The following is a 16,896-nucleotide window of genomic DNA, read 5'->3' on the forward strand; positions in this document are numbered from 1 at the left end:
TTTTAGGCTATTGTAACCTTCCTTCATTCAAAAATATACTCCTTTTTTTCCCTCTGTTTTAGCTCCTACTTTGCAAGTCAGATATTTCCAGTCCTGTGGCTACACGCTAGTAAAGTAATGCTCAAAATTCTCCAAGCCATGCTTCAGTAATACGTGAACTACGAACTTCCAGATGTTCAAGCTGGTTTTAGAAAAGGCAGAGGAACCAGAGACCAAATTGCCAACATCTGCTGGATCATGGAAAAAGCAAGAGAGTTCCAGAAAAACATCTATTTCTGCTTTATTGACTATGCCAAAGCCTTTGACTGTGTGGATCACAATAAACTGTGGGAAATTCTGAGAGATACAGGAATACCAGACCACCTGACCTACCTCTTGAGAAACCTGTATGCAAGTCAAGAAGCAACAGTTAGAACTGGACATGGAACAACAGACTGGTTCCAAATAGGAAAAGGAGTACGTCAAGGCTGTATCTTGTCACCCTGCTTATTTAACTTGTATGCAGAGTACATCATGAGAAATGCCGGGCTGGAAGAAACACAAGCTGGAATCAAGATTGCTGGGAGAAATGTCAATAACCTCAGATATGCAGATGACACCACCCTTATGGCAGAAAGTAAAGAGGAACTAAAAAGCCTCTTGATGAAAGTGAAAGTGGAGAGTGAAAAAGTTGGCTTAAGGCTCAACATTCAGAAAACTAAGACCATGGCATCTGGTCCCATCACTTCATGGGAAAATAGATGGAGAAACAGTGGAAACATTTTTGGGGGCTCCAAAATCACTGCAGATGGTGACCGCAGCCATGAAATTAAAAGACGCTTACTCCTTAAAAGGAAAGTTATGACCAACCTAGATAGTATATTAAAAAGCAGAGCTATTACTTGGCCAACAAAGGTCCATCTAGTAGAGGCCATGGTTTTCCCAGTGGTCATGTATGGATGTGAGAGTTGGACTGTGAAGAGAGCTGAGCACTGAAGAATCGATGCTTTTGAACTGTGGTGTTGGAGAAGACTCTTGAGAGTCCCTTGGACTGTGAGGAGATCCAACCAGTCCATTCTGAAGGAGACCAGTCCTGGGTGTTCATTGGAAGGACTGATGCTGAAGCTGAAACTCCAATAGCTTGGCCACCTCATGAAAAGAGTTGACTCATTGGAAAAGACTCTGATTCTGGGAGGGACTGGGGGCAGGAGAAGGGGACAACAGAGGATGAGATGGCTGGATGGCATCACCGACTCGATGCACATGAGTTTGGGTGAACTCTGGGAGTTGGTGATGGACAGGGAGGCCTGGTCTGCTGTGATTCATGGGGTCACAAAGAGTCGGACAGGACTGAGTGACTGAACTGAACTTGCAAGTCTTGGCATTCCTGGTGGCTCAGATGGTAAAGAATCTGCCTGAAATGTGGGAGACCTGGGTTTGATTCCTGGGTCAGGAAGATCCCCTGGATATGGAAATGGCTACCCACTCCAGTATTCTTTTTTTTTTTTATTTTAATTGAAAGCTAGGTACTTTACAATATTGTGGTGGTTTTTGGCATTCATTGACACAAATCAGCCATGGGTGTACATGTGTCCCCCATCCTGAAACCCACTCCCGCCTCCCTGCCTATGCCATCCCTCAGGTTTGTCCCAGTGCACTGGCTTTGAGTGCCATTTTTCATGCATTGAACTTGGACTGGTGATCTATTTCACATATGGTAATATACATGTTTCAATGCTATTCTCTCAAATCATCCCACCCTCACCTTCTCCCACAGGGTTCAAAAATCTGTTTTTATTATCTGTATCTTGCATATAGGATCATCATTATCATCTTTCAAAATTCCATATATATGCATTAATATAATGTATTGGTGTTTTTCTTTCTGACTTACTTCGCTCTGTATAATAGGCTCCAGTGTCATCCACCTCATTAGAACTGATTCAAATGTGTTTTTTTTAATAGCTGAGTAATATTCCATTGTGTATATGTATCACAGCTCTCTTATCCATTCATCTGCTGATGGACATCTAGGTTGCTTCCATGTCCTAGCTATTGTAAACGGTGCTGCGATGAACATTGGGGTACACATGTCTCTTTCAATTCTGATTTGCTCGGTGTGTATGCCCAGCAGTGGGATTGCTGGGTCATATGGCAGCTCTATTTCCAGTTTTTAAAGGACTCTCCTCACTGTTCTCCAAACTGGCTGTACCAGTTTGCATTCCCACTAACAGTGTAAGAGGGTTCCCTTTTCTCCACACCCTCTCCAGCATTTATTGTTTGTAAACTTTTTGATAGCAGCTGTTCTGACCGGAGAATGTGGTTCTCATTGTGGTAACTCATGAGAGGTACCTCATTGTGTTTTTGATTTGCATTTCTCTGATAATGAGTGATGTTGAGCATCTTTTCATGTATTTGTTAGCCATTGTATGTCTTCTTTGGAGAAATGTCTGTTTAGTTTTTGGGCCCATTTTTTGATTCCCACTGCAATATTCTTGCCTGGAGAATTCCACGGATAGAGGAGCCAGGTGGGCTACAGTCCATGGGGTTGCAGGGTCAGACATGACCGAGTGACTAATACTTTCACTCTGCAAGTCTTCAGTTGGGTGCCCCTTTGTCCTGGATTTGTTCTGATTCTTCTCACTGCTGCTGCTGCTAAGTCGCTTCAGTCGTGTCCGACTCTGTGCGACCCCATAGACAGAAGCCCACCAGGCTCCCCCGTCCCTGGGATTCTCCAGGCAAGAACACTGGAGTGGGTTGCCATTCCTTCTCCAATGCAGGAAAGTGAAAAGTGAAAAGTGAAAGTGCAGTTGCTCAGTCATGTCCGACTCTTAGCGACCCCATGGACTGCGGCCCGCCAGGCTCCTCCATCCATGGGATTTTCCAGGCAAGAGTACTTGGAGTGGGGTGCCATTGCCTTCTCCGGATTCTTCTCACTATTTGGTAGTAAATCTAGAGTCAGTGGGCAAACTCAACACTCCTGTTGAAAACTCATTTTTTCCACTTCCAAGTTCCTTGTACTATATATCCCATGTATAATTCCAAATGACATAAAATTACACTGCTTAAAACAGATCACATCTTGTTGCAGTTATAGTCCACTTTAGGTCATCTCTTTAATGTATAACACCTATTAATTCTCTCAGTAGAGTTCACAACTGGTGTTTGTTCTACAGTTTTTCTCTCTTGTTTCATCTATGTGACAAGACATAGATCTGTTGGCCATTATTTCCTGTGAACGGTAGCACATGTCACTCTACCTAGCCAGCATAAAGTTTTGCCCCTAGTTCAGCGCATTTCCATTCAATATTTTTGGCAATCTCGAAGGAACCATGGTGCTCATCTTACTGAAAATACAAAAGATGTAGGCTGCATCTCATCTTTATTAACTGTTTCAGTCTGGTATTCCAAAAGAGCAAATGTGAATGCAGACTGTGGTCTTCTCTACAGCTAAACTGAGAACAGCTTTTTGGATTCAGCAATCCTCCCGGGCATATATTTGCATTGATTTGCATTTGGAGAAAGGAGGAGAGAGAAGGAAGTTTTATGTCTGAAGACCCAAAAGGACTTTGCTAGATGAGAATGAAGAAAATATGGAGGATAATGTAGTGTCTCTTTCTTGGATAGAATGTGGACAATGGATAGCTCTGTAAATTCAGAAACTAGACATATTTTCTCAGAAGGAAAGATAGTAGCAGGATGCAGTGTACTACTGGGAACACCAGCAGCTGTGCTGGATAAACGATTATTCTCCTTAAGGGTCAGTGGCTTCAGATAGGCAGGCACCCTGATGCCCCATGGACCTGGCAAAAAGCCAGGAGTATCTGAACCTGCATAAACAATAAACTTTTCAATACCCAAGACCCTGGAAAATGACAGAACTTCTTGGGTGGTAGGAAAACTCTGGGCCTAAGATGCTTTCTTCTTTATAATCCAGTAGCAGAGAGAATGGAGAAGGGATAGGCTACCCACTCCAGTTTTCTTGAGTTTCCCTGGTAGCTCAGACAGTAAAGAAGCTCCTGCAATGCAGGAGACCTGGGTTCGATCCCTGGGTTGGAAAGATCCCCTGGAGGAGAGGGCATGGCAACCCACTCCAGTATTCTTTCCTGGAGAATCCCATGGACAGAGGAGCCTGTGGGTTACAATCCATAGAGTTGGACACAACTGAGTGACTAAGCACAGCACAGCAGAAAGAAACCTGTACTTTTTATGCAGATATTGTTGTACTTTTATTCCACTTGCAGACTGAGGTCTGAGGACATTGAGGTTTGATAAAGAGAGAAGGAATGCTATGTTCATTACATGGGGGAAAGAAAGAAGAACAATTTGATATCTGTTAAAATGTAAACATTTAAGAAAAGGGAAGATGCTTTACAAAATCTCCCTTCTTCACTTCCATGGACATATGATTTGAAACCAGAAACATACGACAGATCTGTTAGTCTCAATTTGGAATTAGATTTGAATTTCTAGATACAATACTTGTTTCATAGTTCGATTTTTTTTTCAGTTTTTCTTTTATAGCCTTTATGCACTTGTTTCTTTCAGTCCAAATCTGATTGCTAGATGGACAATTTTAGATGTGATTTGGGCTCTGTGCATATAAATGGGCTTCCCTGGTGACTCGGTGGTAAATAATCTGCCTGCAGTGCAGGAGAGGCAGGAGATGTGGGTTTGATCCCTGGGTAGGGAAGATCCCTTGCAGGAGGGCAAGGCAACACCTTTCAGTATTCTTCCCTGGAGAATCCCACGGACTGAGGAGCCTGGTGGGCTACAGCCCAGGGGGTCGCAAAGAGCCCGACATGACGGAAGCAGCTGAGAGCAGCACAGCATGTGCGTATAAGTATTAAGCAAGGCATTCCTTTTGATTATAGCATAAACACTTTAAGATGTCCTTCCCGTGGGGGGGTTATTTGCAGTCTGTGGCTTGAGTCCCAACAGGAAACCTAATAACCTACTTGTCAAGCTGTTTTGCGAAATCTTAATAGAATAAGTATTCCAAGAACAAGACTATCAGCCTTCTCTCTCCTGTAGATGATGAGGTCACCAAAAGACTGTTCACTTGTTTTTAGCATGTGCTTCTCTTAAGCATCACTGGTTGTAGGTCACACTCTCAGAGGTCTTTTGTTCTGCAAGGACTCAAGGATCTATCTCTTCACTGAGCATGTAACCTGGCACCTTTTCTTCATGAAGCTTCCGGGAGCAAAGTACAATAAGCCACTGGCAGCAGGGTTAGGGTGGCTCCTTCCACATCTGCCTTATTCTGACAGGTCTAGCTCCAGGTCCTTTGGGGATGAAGGTTTGGGTGTTCAAGCAAACAGCTTAAGATCACCTAGATCATTCAGATGACCAAGATGTACAAATTAAACAAAGAAAATAAATAACGAACAAACAAACAAACAAAACTCAACAGCCAAACATATACCAGAGGTTAACTTTCAAACACTGATACCCCTAAGTTGTTTTAACAAAGAGCATTAAAAAAAAAAAAAAAAAAAAAACCCCAAAACTGGCCACTTTGATCAAATACGTAGAGAAAAAAATTCTGTTCAACATTGTCCTTGCCTGTGGACATGAACAACTGGATCACAAATTCTTTTTAAAACATTTCCAGTGGCCAGTGGCACTTGGGCTTTGTTTAAATGCTAAATTTGTTAAATTCACACAAAGCTCTCTAAGACTCATGAAATATTTTGTTTTGTTTTATTAAATGTTTCTGTTGCTAGCCCAAAGCATTATCTTCAAAGTTATAGACAGTAATTTTTTATGTTTAGTTTGGTTTCTGACAATTGAAATGTTTTGAATTAAACATTTTGAACAGAATAGAAATTCACAGGAATAATAAATTCTTCTTTTTTCTTGAAATTGCTGTGAAATCCTACAAAAGTATGTGAATTCTCTGAGGGTAACCAAATAGTTAAGAAGACTTTAAGAAATTCGAAGCCAATGTTTATATTATCTAAAGCTAGGTAAAGACAGTATTAGCAAATTCCAATGGGAAAACAAGGATAAATTGCTGAAAGTTGTGTTTCATTTGGGCTCCTTTAGTCATAAAGAATAGAAACTGACCCAAAGTAGTTTAATTCAAATAAGGAAAAGAGGTCTTCCTGGAATCCAGGGGAAATAGAAAACTGAAGTTACAGAACTGAGTCTGCCCTTCCCTCAAAAGAGAGTCCTCTTCTCTCAAGTTGTCTCTCTTTCAAGGACCATGTTTTTCTGGACTTCGCTTTTTAATCAGTTTTATTCTGTTTTTCTCTCACCTCTACTCACTTATTCTGCTGATTTTTCCACAGGGCCTCAGATGGCAGCCCTGGCCTTGATCTTGCATGCCCTCAGGCTGCGGTGCAAACAGTTCATTGACTATAATCCACAGAGTCTTTCAGAGTGAATTCCCAACAGGAAGAATCTGATAGCTCAGGCCATGTGAATCATTGCAATATGAGCCTCCAAGACCACCCATACTATGAAGAGATCAATCGTATTTCCTACCTTTCTATCTTTTGTATACAAGGTTGATACAATTTCTGTCATGTGCATGAAGATGGAGAGGTAGGAAAAATTGAAATGTCATTTGTGAAAACATCAACCAAGTCCTGGACATCATTCTCCAGGATTTTAAACAGGATTCACTCCTAAAAGCATTATTCATTTATTCATTCAGTCAAGCTTTCAGTGACCTATTAAGAATTTATTGCATGTCTAATATATGCTGGGGGCTTCCCAGGTGGCTCAGTGGTAAAGAATCTGCCTGCCCATGCAGGAGATGTGGGTTCAATCCCTGGGATGGGAAGATTCCCTGGAGAAGAAAATGGCAACCCACTCTAGTATTTTTGCCTGGGAAATCCCATGGACAGAGGAGCCTGGTGGGCTACAGTTCATGGGGTCACAAAGAGTCAGATATCACTTAGCAAGTAAATAATGAAACAAAACAATATTTTCCGGATACTGTGCTATGTGCTGGAATTATCTCTCACCTCCAAGCCATTTAAAATTTGTCCTACACAATTTAATACTTAAAAGGATATAAGGGAGTGTATGATTATGTTTCCTGCTTACTAGATATGTCCCCATAACTAGATTGTTTGTTTCTCATGAACATGGGCTATCATACTTTGTATTCTAGCACAAGATGGGTATGCATTCATTAAATAGGAAATGTTCCTGTGCTGCCTCTTTATCCATCCTGCTTTTATGGTTAAAATCTTGGGAAGGGTAGGTTTCAAAGATTACTAAAAATAAAGTCTGATTATAGTTGCTCAGAGTGATGTCTCTTCTTTTTCTTCATGTCACTGTTTCATCTTTCTAGAAAGAAGAAAGATATCATTTCCATTTCGTTGTTTTGAAGTCTAAAGTGAAGTATACAATTTAAAGATAGTTTGACATTCTACCTGGAATTTGACCCTGAAAATCATGTCAGATTTTAATTTTCAGACGAATGTATTCTGGCCTTGGAAAAATTATCATAACTTTTTGTACCATACTATAGAAAATGACATTTGGAAAATCTTTTCTGCAGGATAATCATCTAAAACTACTACCACCTTTCATGGTGTTTTCTTTCTCTTCATTGTGAGGAGATATATCCATGGAGATCATGCTGGCTATAGGAAAGGTGTGGAATGCCGTATGTAAGGAGCCAGCTGCAGAGTGTAAGGTCCTGAGGCTGACTGTAAAGATTATAGGTCATAACATATATTTTGTTTTTGTTGACTTGCTAAGTCATGTCCAACTCTTTGCAACCCCATGGGCTATAGAGCTCCAGGCTTCCCTGTCCTTCATAACATGTACAGCCAAGTTATAGTTTCAGCAATGGCTGAAGTTCTTTATTTATCAAATACCTAGAAAGTATTGATTATGTCCTAAGCATGGTTCTGGGGATTTAGTAATGATTGAGACACAAAAAGTCCCTTTCTCTATGGATTAGAAATTCTGAAGCTTTTCAGAAGAATGTATGGTATATTTTAATGGCTGTTTCCAAACAAGATTTTGTCTTTAGAAAATTTCATAGTCATCCTCAAATGTCTGATCTGTCATTTGAAATTATGTATGTAACTTTTAAGGTAATCATATTGATGGGCATCTATTATTTTCTTAGTACTATATGTTCCTTTAAGAAATGCAACTTTGGTCTGGTTCAAAGAGAATCCACATCCAATTATGTTGTTAGAATTATCTTCAAAGCTATTTGTGTTGGCTTTAAATTTCTATTCACAAATTTAAGTAAAACTTGAGAGATGGAGTAGGGTAAACAGACACCAAGTTTCTTAAAAATTTGATGTCATTATTTTTTTATATGCAAATATGTTTTATGTTAGTTTTTTTAGATCTTGGGTTTTTTCATTCTGAAATAAATGTGAGGCACTCAGAATCTATAGATGGAAAAGTTTCAGTGATACAGGCACACAATGTCCTCTGTTATATAGATTTTTGAAAGCTTACCGTTGCATCTTTGGGTGACGCTGGGTTCCTATTCAATTCGCTGTATCTAGTGACCTTTTGGGGAGTCTGTTCTTCTAAAGCTTTTGCAATGGGAACACAGCATATTGTGTTCCATGTCATGTCAGTCATTACTTCTTTGACTTACCTTGTGTTCTCAAGTCAATATGTTCCAGATTAATGAGGCATTTGTTCTTAATCAAGAAACTATTTAAGAATACACTTTTAATTTTAATGACTTGTTTATGATTAATTGTTTCTACATGCCCTTCTCATACTTGAGAGTACTTCAAAGCTGCTGTCTTTTCCCTGAACAGTTCCCAAACATTTGAATACTGGTAGTTGCTATGACCCAGTGGTTCCAAGGGACTGCACAAACAGGGTTATTGGTTTCCTGAAGAATATCACTCACATAGTCCCCATAGACTAAAAATCACTTTGAATAATAATAATTAAAAAAAATAATGCCAAGCAAACTGCGTGGTTATACATTATATATGTTTAATGTTCCTTTTAAATGTATGTATCTAATCAGGACCTACTATTTTACAAGGAACAGTATCAGAAATAATGAGTGAAGTAAACCCATTCTCCCACCTGATCTATACTTTGCCATTAGCTTCTTTAATGAAAATTTACTCTGTTAATTTATGTTTACTTTTTTATTAAAACAAAAGATGTGTGTGTGCACGCACATGAGTTTCATTTGAGGCTACAAACCTAAGTGATTTTTGGCCTCTTAATAATAAGAGCTCACATCTATTGATGCAGATTTTGTTCCAAGTGCATAAAATCCACCTGCTCATTTAGTTTTCTCAACTACAACTTACAGGATCCCTGTCTTTATGCCTATTTTATAGGTCAAGAAACTGAGGCACAGAGATAAGTGACTTGCCCAAGATCACAAAGTCCTAAATGGCAGATTGGAGATTGGAAATAGCAGCTGGCTCCATAACTCAGCTTCATAAACACAGTCTATAGTACTCTATACCTGAAGAAGCTCCTAGTACTGGTTTCTTAGAAAGTATCCTGTCTTTGAAATCTTAGTTATTTTGTACTGCCTGTAATGTGTTTGATACCCCTCATCCAAGGTAAGGAGAAGTGGCTGTGCTTTGCTGGAGCAGCCGTGAAGAGATACCCCACGTCCAAGGTAAGAGAAACCCAAGTAAGACAGTAGGTGTTGCAAGAGGGCATCAGAGGGCAGACACACTGAAACCATACTCACAGAAAACTAGTCAATCTAATCACACTAGGACCACAGCCTTGTCTAACTCAATGAAACTAAGCCATGCCTGTGGGGCCACCCAAGACGGGCAGGTCATGGTGGAGAGGTCTGACATGTAGTCCACTGGAGAAGGGTATGGCAAACCATTTCAGTATTCTTGCCTTGAAAACCCCATGAACAGTATGAAAAGGCAAAATGATAGGATATTGAAAGAGGAATTCCCCAGGTCAGTAGGTGCCCAATATGCTACTGGAGATGAGTGGAGAAATAACCCAGAAAGAATGAAGGGATGGACCCAAAGCAAAAACAATACCCAGTTGTGGATGTGACTGGTGATAGAGGCAAGGTCCGATGCTGTAAAGAGCAATATTGCATAGGAACCTGGAATGTCAGGTCCATGAATCAAGGCAAATTGGAAGTGGTCAAACAAGAGATGGCAAGAGTGAACATTGACATTCTAGGAATCAGTGAACTGAAATGGACTGGAAAGGGTGAATTGAACTCAGATGACCATTATATCTACTACTGCGGGCAGAATTCCCTCAGAAGATGGAGTAGCCATCATGGTCAACAAAAGAGTTTGAAATGCAGTACTTGGATGCAATCTCAAAAATGACAGAATGATCTCTGTGCATTTCCAAGGTAAACCATTCAATATCACAGTAATCCAAGTCTATATCCCAACCAGTAACACTGAACAAGCTGAAGTTGAATGGTTCTACAAAGACCTACAAGACCTTTTAGAACTAACACCCAAAAAAGATGTCCTTTTCATGATAGGGGACTTGAATGCAAAAGTAGGAAGTCAAGAAACACCTGGAATAACGGGCAACTTTGGCCTTGGAATATGGAATGAAGCAGGACAAAGACTAATAGAGTTTTGCGAAGAAAATGCACTGGTCATAGCAAACACCCTCTTCCAAAAACACAAGAGAAGACTCTACACATGGACATCACCAGATGGCCAACACAAAAATCAGATTGATTATATTCTTTGCAGCCAAAGATGGAGAAGCTCTACACAGCCAACAAAAAGAAGACCAGGAGCTGACTGTGGCTCAGATCATGAGCTCCTTATTGCCAATATCAGACTTAAATTGAAGAAAGTAGGGAAAACCACTAGACCATTGAGATCAGACGCTCAGTCGTGTCTGACTCTTTGCGACCCCATGAATCGTAGCACGCCAGGTCTCCCTGTCCATCACCAACTCCTGGAGTTCACTGAGACTCACGTCCAGCGAGTCAGTGATGCCATCCAGCCATCTCATGCTCTGTCGTCCCCTTCTCCTCCTGCCCCCAATCCCTCCCAGCATCAGAGTCTTTTTCAATGAGTCAATTCTTCGCATGAAGTGGCCAAAATACCGGAGTTTCAGCTTTAGCATCATTCCTTCCAAAGAAATCCCAGGGCTGATCTCATTCAGAATGGACTGGTTGGATCTCCTTTCAGTCCAAGGGATTCTCAAGAGTCTTCTCCAACACCACAGTTCAAAAGCATCAATTCTTCGGCGCTCAGCATTCTTCAGGGTCCAACTCTCACATCCATACATGACCACAGGAAAAACCATAGCCTTGACTAGATGAATCTTTGTTGGCGAAGTAATGTCTCTGCTTTTGAATATGCTATCTAGGTTGGTCATAACTTTCCTTCCAAGGAGTAAGCGTCTTTTAATTTCATGGCTGCAGTCACCATCTGCAGTGATTTGGGAGCCCAGAAAAATAAAGTCTGACACTGTTTCCACTGTTTCCCCATCTATTTCCCATGAAGTAGTGGGACCAGATGCCATGATCTTCGTTTTCTGAATGTTGAGCTTTAAGCCAACTTTTTCACTCTCCTCTTTCACTTTCATCAAGAGGCTTTTTAGTTCCTCTTCACTTTCTGCCATAAGGGTGGTGTCATCTGCATATCTGAGGTTATTGATATTTCTCCCGGCAATCTTGATTCCAGCTTGTGTTTCTTCCAGTCCAGCATTTCTCATGATGTACTCTGCATATAAGTTAAATAAACGGGGTCACAATATACAGCCTTGACTAACTCCTTTTCCTATTTGGAAGTAGTCTGTTGTTCCATGTCCAGTTCTAACTGTTGCTTCCTGACTTGCACACAAATTTCTCAAGAGGCAGGTCAGGGGGTCTGGTATTCCCATCTCTTTCAGAATTTTCCACAGTTTATTGTGATCCACACAGTCAAAGGCTTTGGCATAGTCAATAAAGCAGAAATAGATGTTTTTCTGGAACTCACTTGCTTTCTCCATGATCCAGCAGATGTTGGCAATTTGACCTCTGGTTCCTCTGCCTTTACTAAAACCAGCTTGAACATCAGGAAGTTCATGGTTCACATATTGCTGAAGCCTGGCTTGGAGAATTTTGAGCATTACTTTACTAGCATGTGAGATGAGTGCATTTGTGCAGTAGTTTGAGCATTCTTTGGCATTGCCTTTCTTTGGGATTGGAATGAAAACTGACCTTTTCCAGTCCTGTGGCCACTGCTGAGTTTTCCAAATTTGCTGGCATATTGAGTGCAGCACTTTCACAGCATCATCTTTCAGGATTTGGAATAGCTCAACTGGAATTCCATCACCTCCACTAGCTTTGTTCATAGTGATGCTTCTTAAGGCCCACTTGATTTCACATTCCAGGATGTCTGGCTCTAGGTCAGTGATCACACCATCGTGATTATCTGTGTTGTGAAGATCTTTTTTGTACAGTTCTTCTGTATATATTTGCCATCTCTTCTTAATATCTTCTCTTTCTGTTAGGTCCATACCATTTCTGTCCTTTATTGAGCCCATCTTTGCATGAAATGTTCCTTTGGTATCTCTGATTTTCTTGAAGAGGTCCCTATTCTTTCCCATTCTGTTGTTTTCCTCTATTTCTTTGCATTGATCCCTGAAGGAGGCTTTCTTATCTCTTCTTGCTATTCTTTGGAACTCTGCATTCAGATGTTTATATCTTTCCTTTTCTCCTTTGCTTTTCACTTCTCTTCTTTTCACAGCTATTTGTAAGGCCTCCCCAGAGCGATTTTGCTTTTTTAAATTTCTTTTCCATGGGGATGGTCTTGATCCCTGTCTCCTGTACAATGTCACGAACCTCATTCCATAGTTCATCAGGCACACTATCTATCAGATGTAGGCCCTTAAATCTATTTCTCACTTCCACTGTATAATCATAAGGGATTTGATTTAGGTCATACCTGAATGGTCTAGATGTTTTCCCTACTTTCTTCAATTTAAGTCTGAATTTGGCAATAAGGAGTTCATGGTCTGAGCCACAGTCAGCTTCTGGTCTTGTTTTTGCTGACTGTATAGAGCTTCTCCATTTTGGTTTCAAATAATACAATCAATCTGATTTCGATGTTGACCATCTGCTCAGTCGGCAATCTGCCTGCAATGCAGCAGACCGGGGTTCGATTCCTGGGTCGGGTAGATCCCCTGGAGAAGGAAATAGCAACCACTCCGGTATTCTTGCCTGGAGAATCACATGGACAGAGGAGCCTGGCTGGCTACAGTCCAGGGGGTTGCAAGAGTTGGGCATGACTTAGTGACTAAAACCACCACCATAAAACCTCCATATGGCCCTGCCCCTCAAGTAAGACCATTGAGGTATGACCTAAATCAAATTCCTTATGATTATACAGTGGAAGTGAGAAATAGATTTAAGGGCCTAGACCTGATAGATAGAGTACCTGATGAACTATGGACTGAGGTTCGTGACATTGTACAGGAGACAGGGATCAAGACCATCCCCATGGAAAAGAAATGCAAAAAACAAAATGGCTGTCTGGGGAGGCCTTACAAATAGCTGTGAAAAGAAGAGAAGTGAAAAGTAAAGGAGAAAAGGAAAGATATAAGCATCTGAATGCAGAGTTCCAAAGAATAGCAAGAAGAGATAAGAAAGCCTTCCTCTGTGATCAATGCAAAGAAATAGTGGAGAAGGCAATGGCACCCCACTCCAGTACTCTTGCCTGGAAAATCCCATGGACGGAGGAGCCTGGTAGGCTGCAGTCCATGAGGTCGTTAAGAGTCAGACATGACTGAGCGACTTCACTTTCAATTTTCACTTTTATGCATTGGAGAAGGAAATGGCAACCCATTCCAGTGTTCTTGCCTGGAGAATCCCAGGGATGGGGGATCCTGGTGGGCTGCCGTCTATGGGGTCACACAGAGTCGGACACGACTGAAATGACTTAGCAGCATTAGCAGCAGCAGAGGAAAACAACAGAAGGGGAAAGACTAGAGATCTCTTCAAGAAAATTAGAGAAACCAAGGGAATATTTCATGCAAAGATGGGCTTGATAAAGGACAGCAATGATATGGACCTAACAGAAACAGAAGATATTAAGAAGAGATGGCAAGAATACACAGAAGTACTGTACAAAAAAGATCTTCACAACACAGATAATCACGATGGTGTGATCACTGACCTAGAGCCAGACATCCTGGAATGTGAAGTCAAGTGGGCCTTAGAAAGCATCACTATGAACAAAGCTAGTGGAGGTGATGGAATTCCAGTTGAGCTATTCCAAATCCTGAAAGATAATGCTGTGAAAGTGCTGCACTCAATATGCCAGCAAATTTGGAAAACTCAGCAGTGGCCACAGGACTGGAAAAGGTCAGTTTTCATTCCAATCCCAAAGAAAGGCAATGCCAAAGAATGCTCAAACTACTGCACAATTGCACTCATCTCACATGCTAGTAAAGTAATGCTCAAAATTCTCCAAGCCAGGCTTCAGCAATATGTGAACCATGAACTTCCTGATGTTCAAGCTGGTTTTAGTAAAGGCAGAGGAACCAGAGACCAAATTGCCAACATCTGCTGGATCATGAAGAAAGCAAGTGAGTTCCAGAAAAACATCTATTTCTGCTTTATTGACTATGCCAAAGCCTTTGACTGTGTGGATCACAATAAACTGTGAAAAATTCTGAAAGAGATGGGAATACCAGACCAACTGACCTGCCTCTTGAGAAATTTGTATGTAGGTTAGGAAGCAACAGTTAGAAGTGGACATGGAACAACAGACTAGTTCCAAATAGGAAAAGGAGTTAGTCAAGGCTGTATATTGTCACCCTGCTTATTTAACTTATATGCAGATTACACCATGAGAAATGCTGGACTGGAAGAAACACAAGCTGGAAGCAAGATTGCCAGGAAAAATACCAATAACCTCAGATATGCAGATGACACCACCCTTATGACAGAAAGTGAAGAGGAACTAAAAAGCCTCTTGATGAAAGTGAAAGAGGAGAGTGAAAAAGTTGGCTTAAAACTCAACATTCAGAAAATGAAGATCATGGCATCTGGTCCCATCACTTCATGGGAAATAGATGTGGAAAGAGTGGAAACAGTGTCAGACTTTATTTTTCTGGGCTCCAAAATCACTACAGATGGTGACTGCAGCCATGAAATTAAAAGACGCTTACTCCTTGGAACAAAAGTATGAGCAACCTAGATAGCATATTGAAAAGCAGAGACATTACTTTGCCAACAAAGGTTCGTCTGGTCAAGGCTATGGTTTTTCCTGTGGTCATGTATGGATGTGAGAGTTGGACTGTGAAGAAGGTGAGCGCCGAAGAATTGATGCTTTTGAACTGTGGTGTTGGAGAAGACTCTTGAGAGTCCCTTGGTCTGCAAGGAGATCCAACCAGTCCATTCTGAAGGAGATCAGCCCTGGGATTTCTTTGGAATGAATGATGCTAAAGCTGAAACTCCAGTACTTTGGCCACCTCATGTAAAGAGTTGACTCATTGAAAAAGACTCTGATGCTGGGAGGGATTGGGGGCAGGAGGAGAAGGGAATGACAGAGGATGAGATGGCTGGATGGCATCACTGACTCGATGGACGTGAGTGTGAGTGAACTCTGGGATTTGGTGATGGACAGGGAGGCTTAGAGTACTGTGATTCATGGAGTCACAAAGAGTCGGATTCGACTGAACTGATCTGTAATGTGTTTGGGTATACCGGATGGCTCAGTGGTAAAGAATCTGCCTGCCAATGCAGGAGATGTCGGTATCTTGGGTTTGACCCCTGAGTCAGGAAGAACCCCTGGAGGAGCAATTGGCAACCCCTTCCAATATTCTTGTCTAGAGAATCCAACAGACAGAAGAGCTTAGTGGACTATAGTCCATGGGGCTGCAAAAAGTTGGATACAGCTGAGCACACATGCAAGGAATGTATTTGTAAACTTGACTCATCTGTGGCCATTGGACAAACATACTTTGTCCTTTGGACTTTCCCCAGGTGCTAAAAATGGAACAGATAAGTTAGACCCTTTCTTAGTTCATGTATTTTCTTATTCACTAGATTTATGTTTCCTCTAAACAGAACAGATAATGACATTTCAGAAATTGTAGAAAACTCTGGTGAGAAATAGAAGGTAAGATTGGTCCCCACGTTGGCCCTGAGCATCTGACACACTCATACTCATTATTTTGTGATAAGGCTGATCGTATTTTTTTATTTTTTTCCATAACTCATTTAGTTTATTTAACAACTGTCTTTTGAGCATCTTTTCAGACAAAAGGCGAAGTCCTGGAGGTATTTCAGTGACCGAACCATCGATTTCTGTCCTCAGGCTCTTCTTCTAAGAGAGAAACGTCCTTTTAAAAATTACCCAGCAAATGACACTTCCTTGAGTCAAAGCTTCCACCAACTCTTGTCACTCCAATGATTTAGTAGGAGATTTTCAGGTGCTAAAGGAGATCAGAGAGTATATTTATCTAATCTTTTTTTTTTTTCCTCTTGAGGCATGCGAGATATTTTTTATTTTTTTAAGTTGCAACATTCTGGATCTTTAGTTGCAACATGCAAGCTCTTAGTTAGAGCACGTAGGGTCCATTTTCCTGACCAGGATCAAATCTGAGCCCCACGCATTGGAGGCATGGAAGGCTGATCATATTTTTTTTTAATTTATTTATTTATTATTTATTTGGGTACATCAGGTCTTAGCTGTGGCATACAGGCTCCAGAGCATGCAGGCTCTGTAACTACAATGCATGGGCTTACCTGGCCCATGGCATGTGGGATCTTACTTCCCCAATCGAACCTACATTCCCTGCTTTGGTAGGCAGATTCTTAACCACTGAACCATCAGGAAAGTCCCAGGGCTGATTACACTGTGCTTCAGTAACTGACTTTCTTTTGGATTTCGTACTGTGTTTACTGAAGCTTACCTGGTGGCTCAGTGATAAAGAATGTGTTTGCTAAACAGGAGATGCATGTTCAATCCCTGGGTCAGAAAGATCCCCTGGAGAAAGAAATGG

At 41.1% G+C, this 16,896-nt stretch overlaps 1 protein-coding gene across 3 annotated transcripts in view; it reads left to right on the forward strand.

Annotated features, from left to right (window-relative positions):
* The window catches only part of LOC139176037 (mothers against decapentaplegic homolog 7-like), a 211,195-nt gene that overhangs the window by 153,528 nt on the left and 40,771 nt on the right, over positions 1–16,896 (forward strand). The window contains exon 4 of one of the 3 annotated variants that reach the window (XR_011565861.1): positions 63–7,233. The exons of the other annotated variants lie outside the window; for them this stretch is intronic. The gene's annotated coding sequence lies outside the window, so the exon portion shown is untranslated. Of the gene's footprint in view, positions 1–62; positions 7,234–16,896 lie in introns of those variants that run through there. 3 annotated transcript variants of the gene reach the window in all.

Source organism: Bos indicus, chromosome 1 (genome assembly GCF_029378745.1).
Source record: "Bos indicus isolate NIAB-ARS_2022 breed Sahiwal x Tharparkar chromosome 1, NIAB-ARS_B.indTharparkar_mat_pri_1.0, whole genome shotgun sequence".
Classification (NCBI taxonomy): Eukaryota; Metazoa; Chordata; class Mammalia; order Artiodactyla; family Bovidae; genus Bos; species Bos indicus.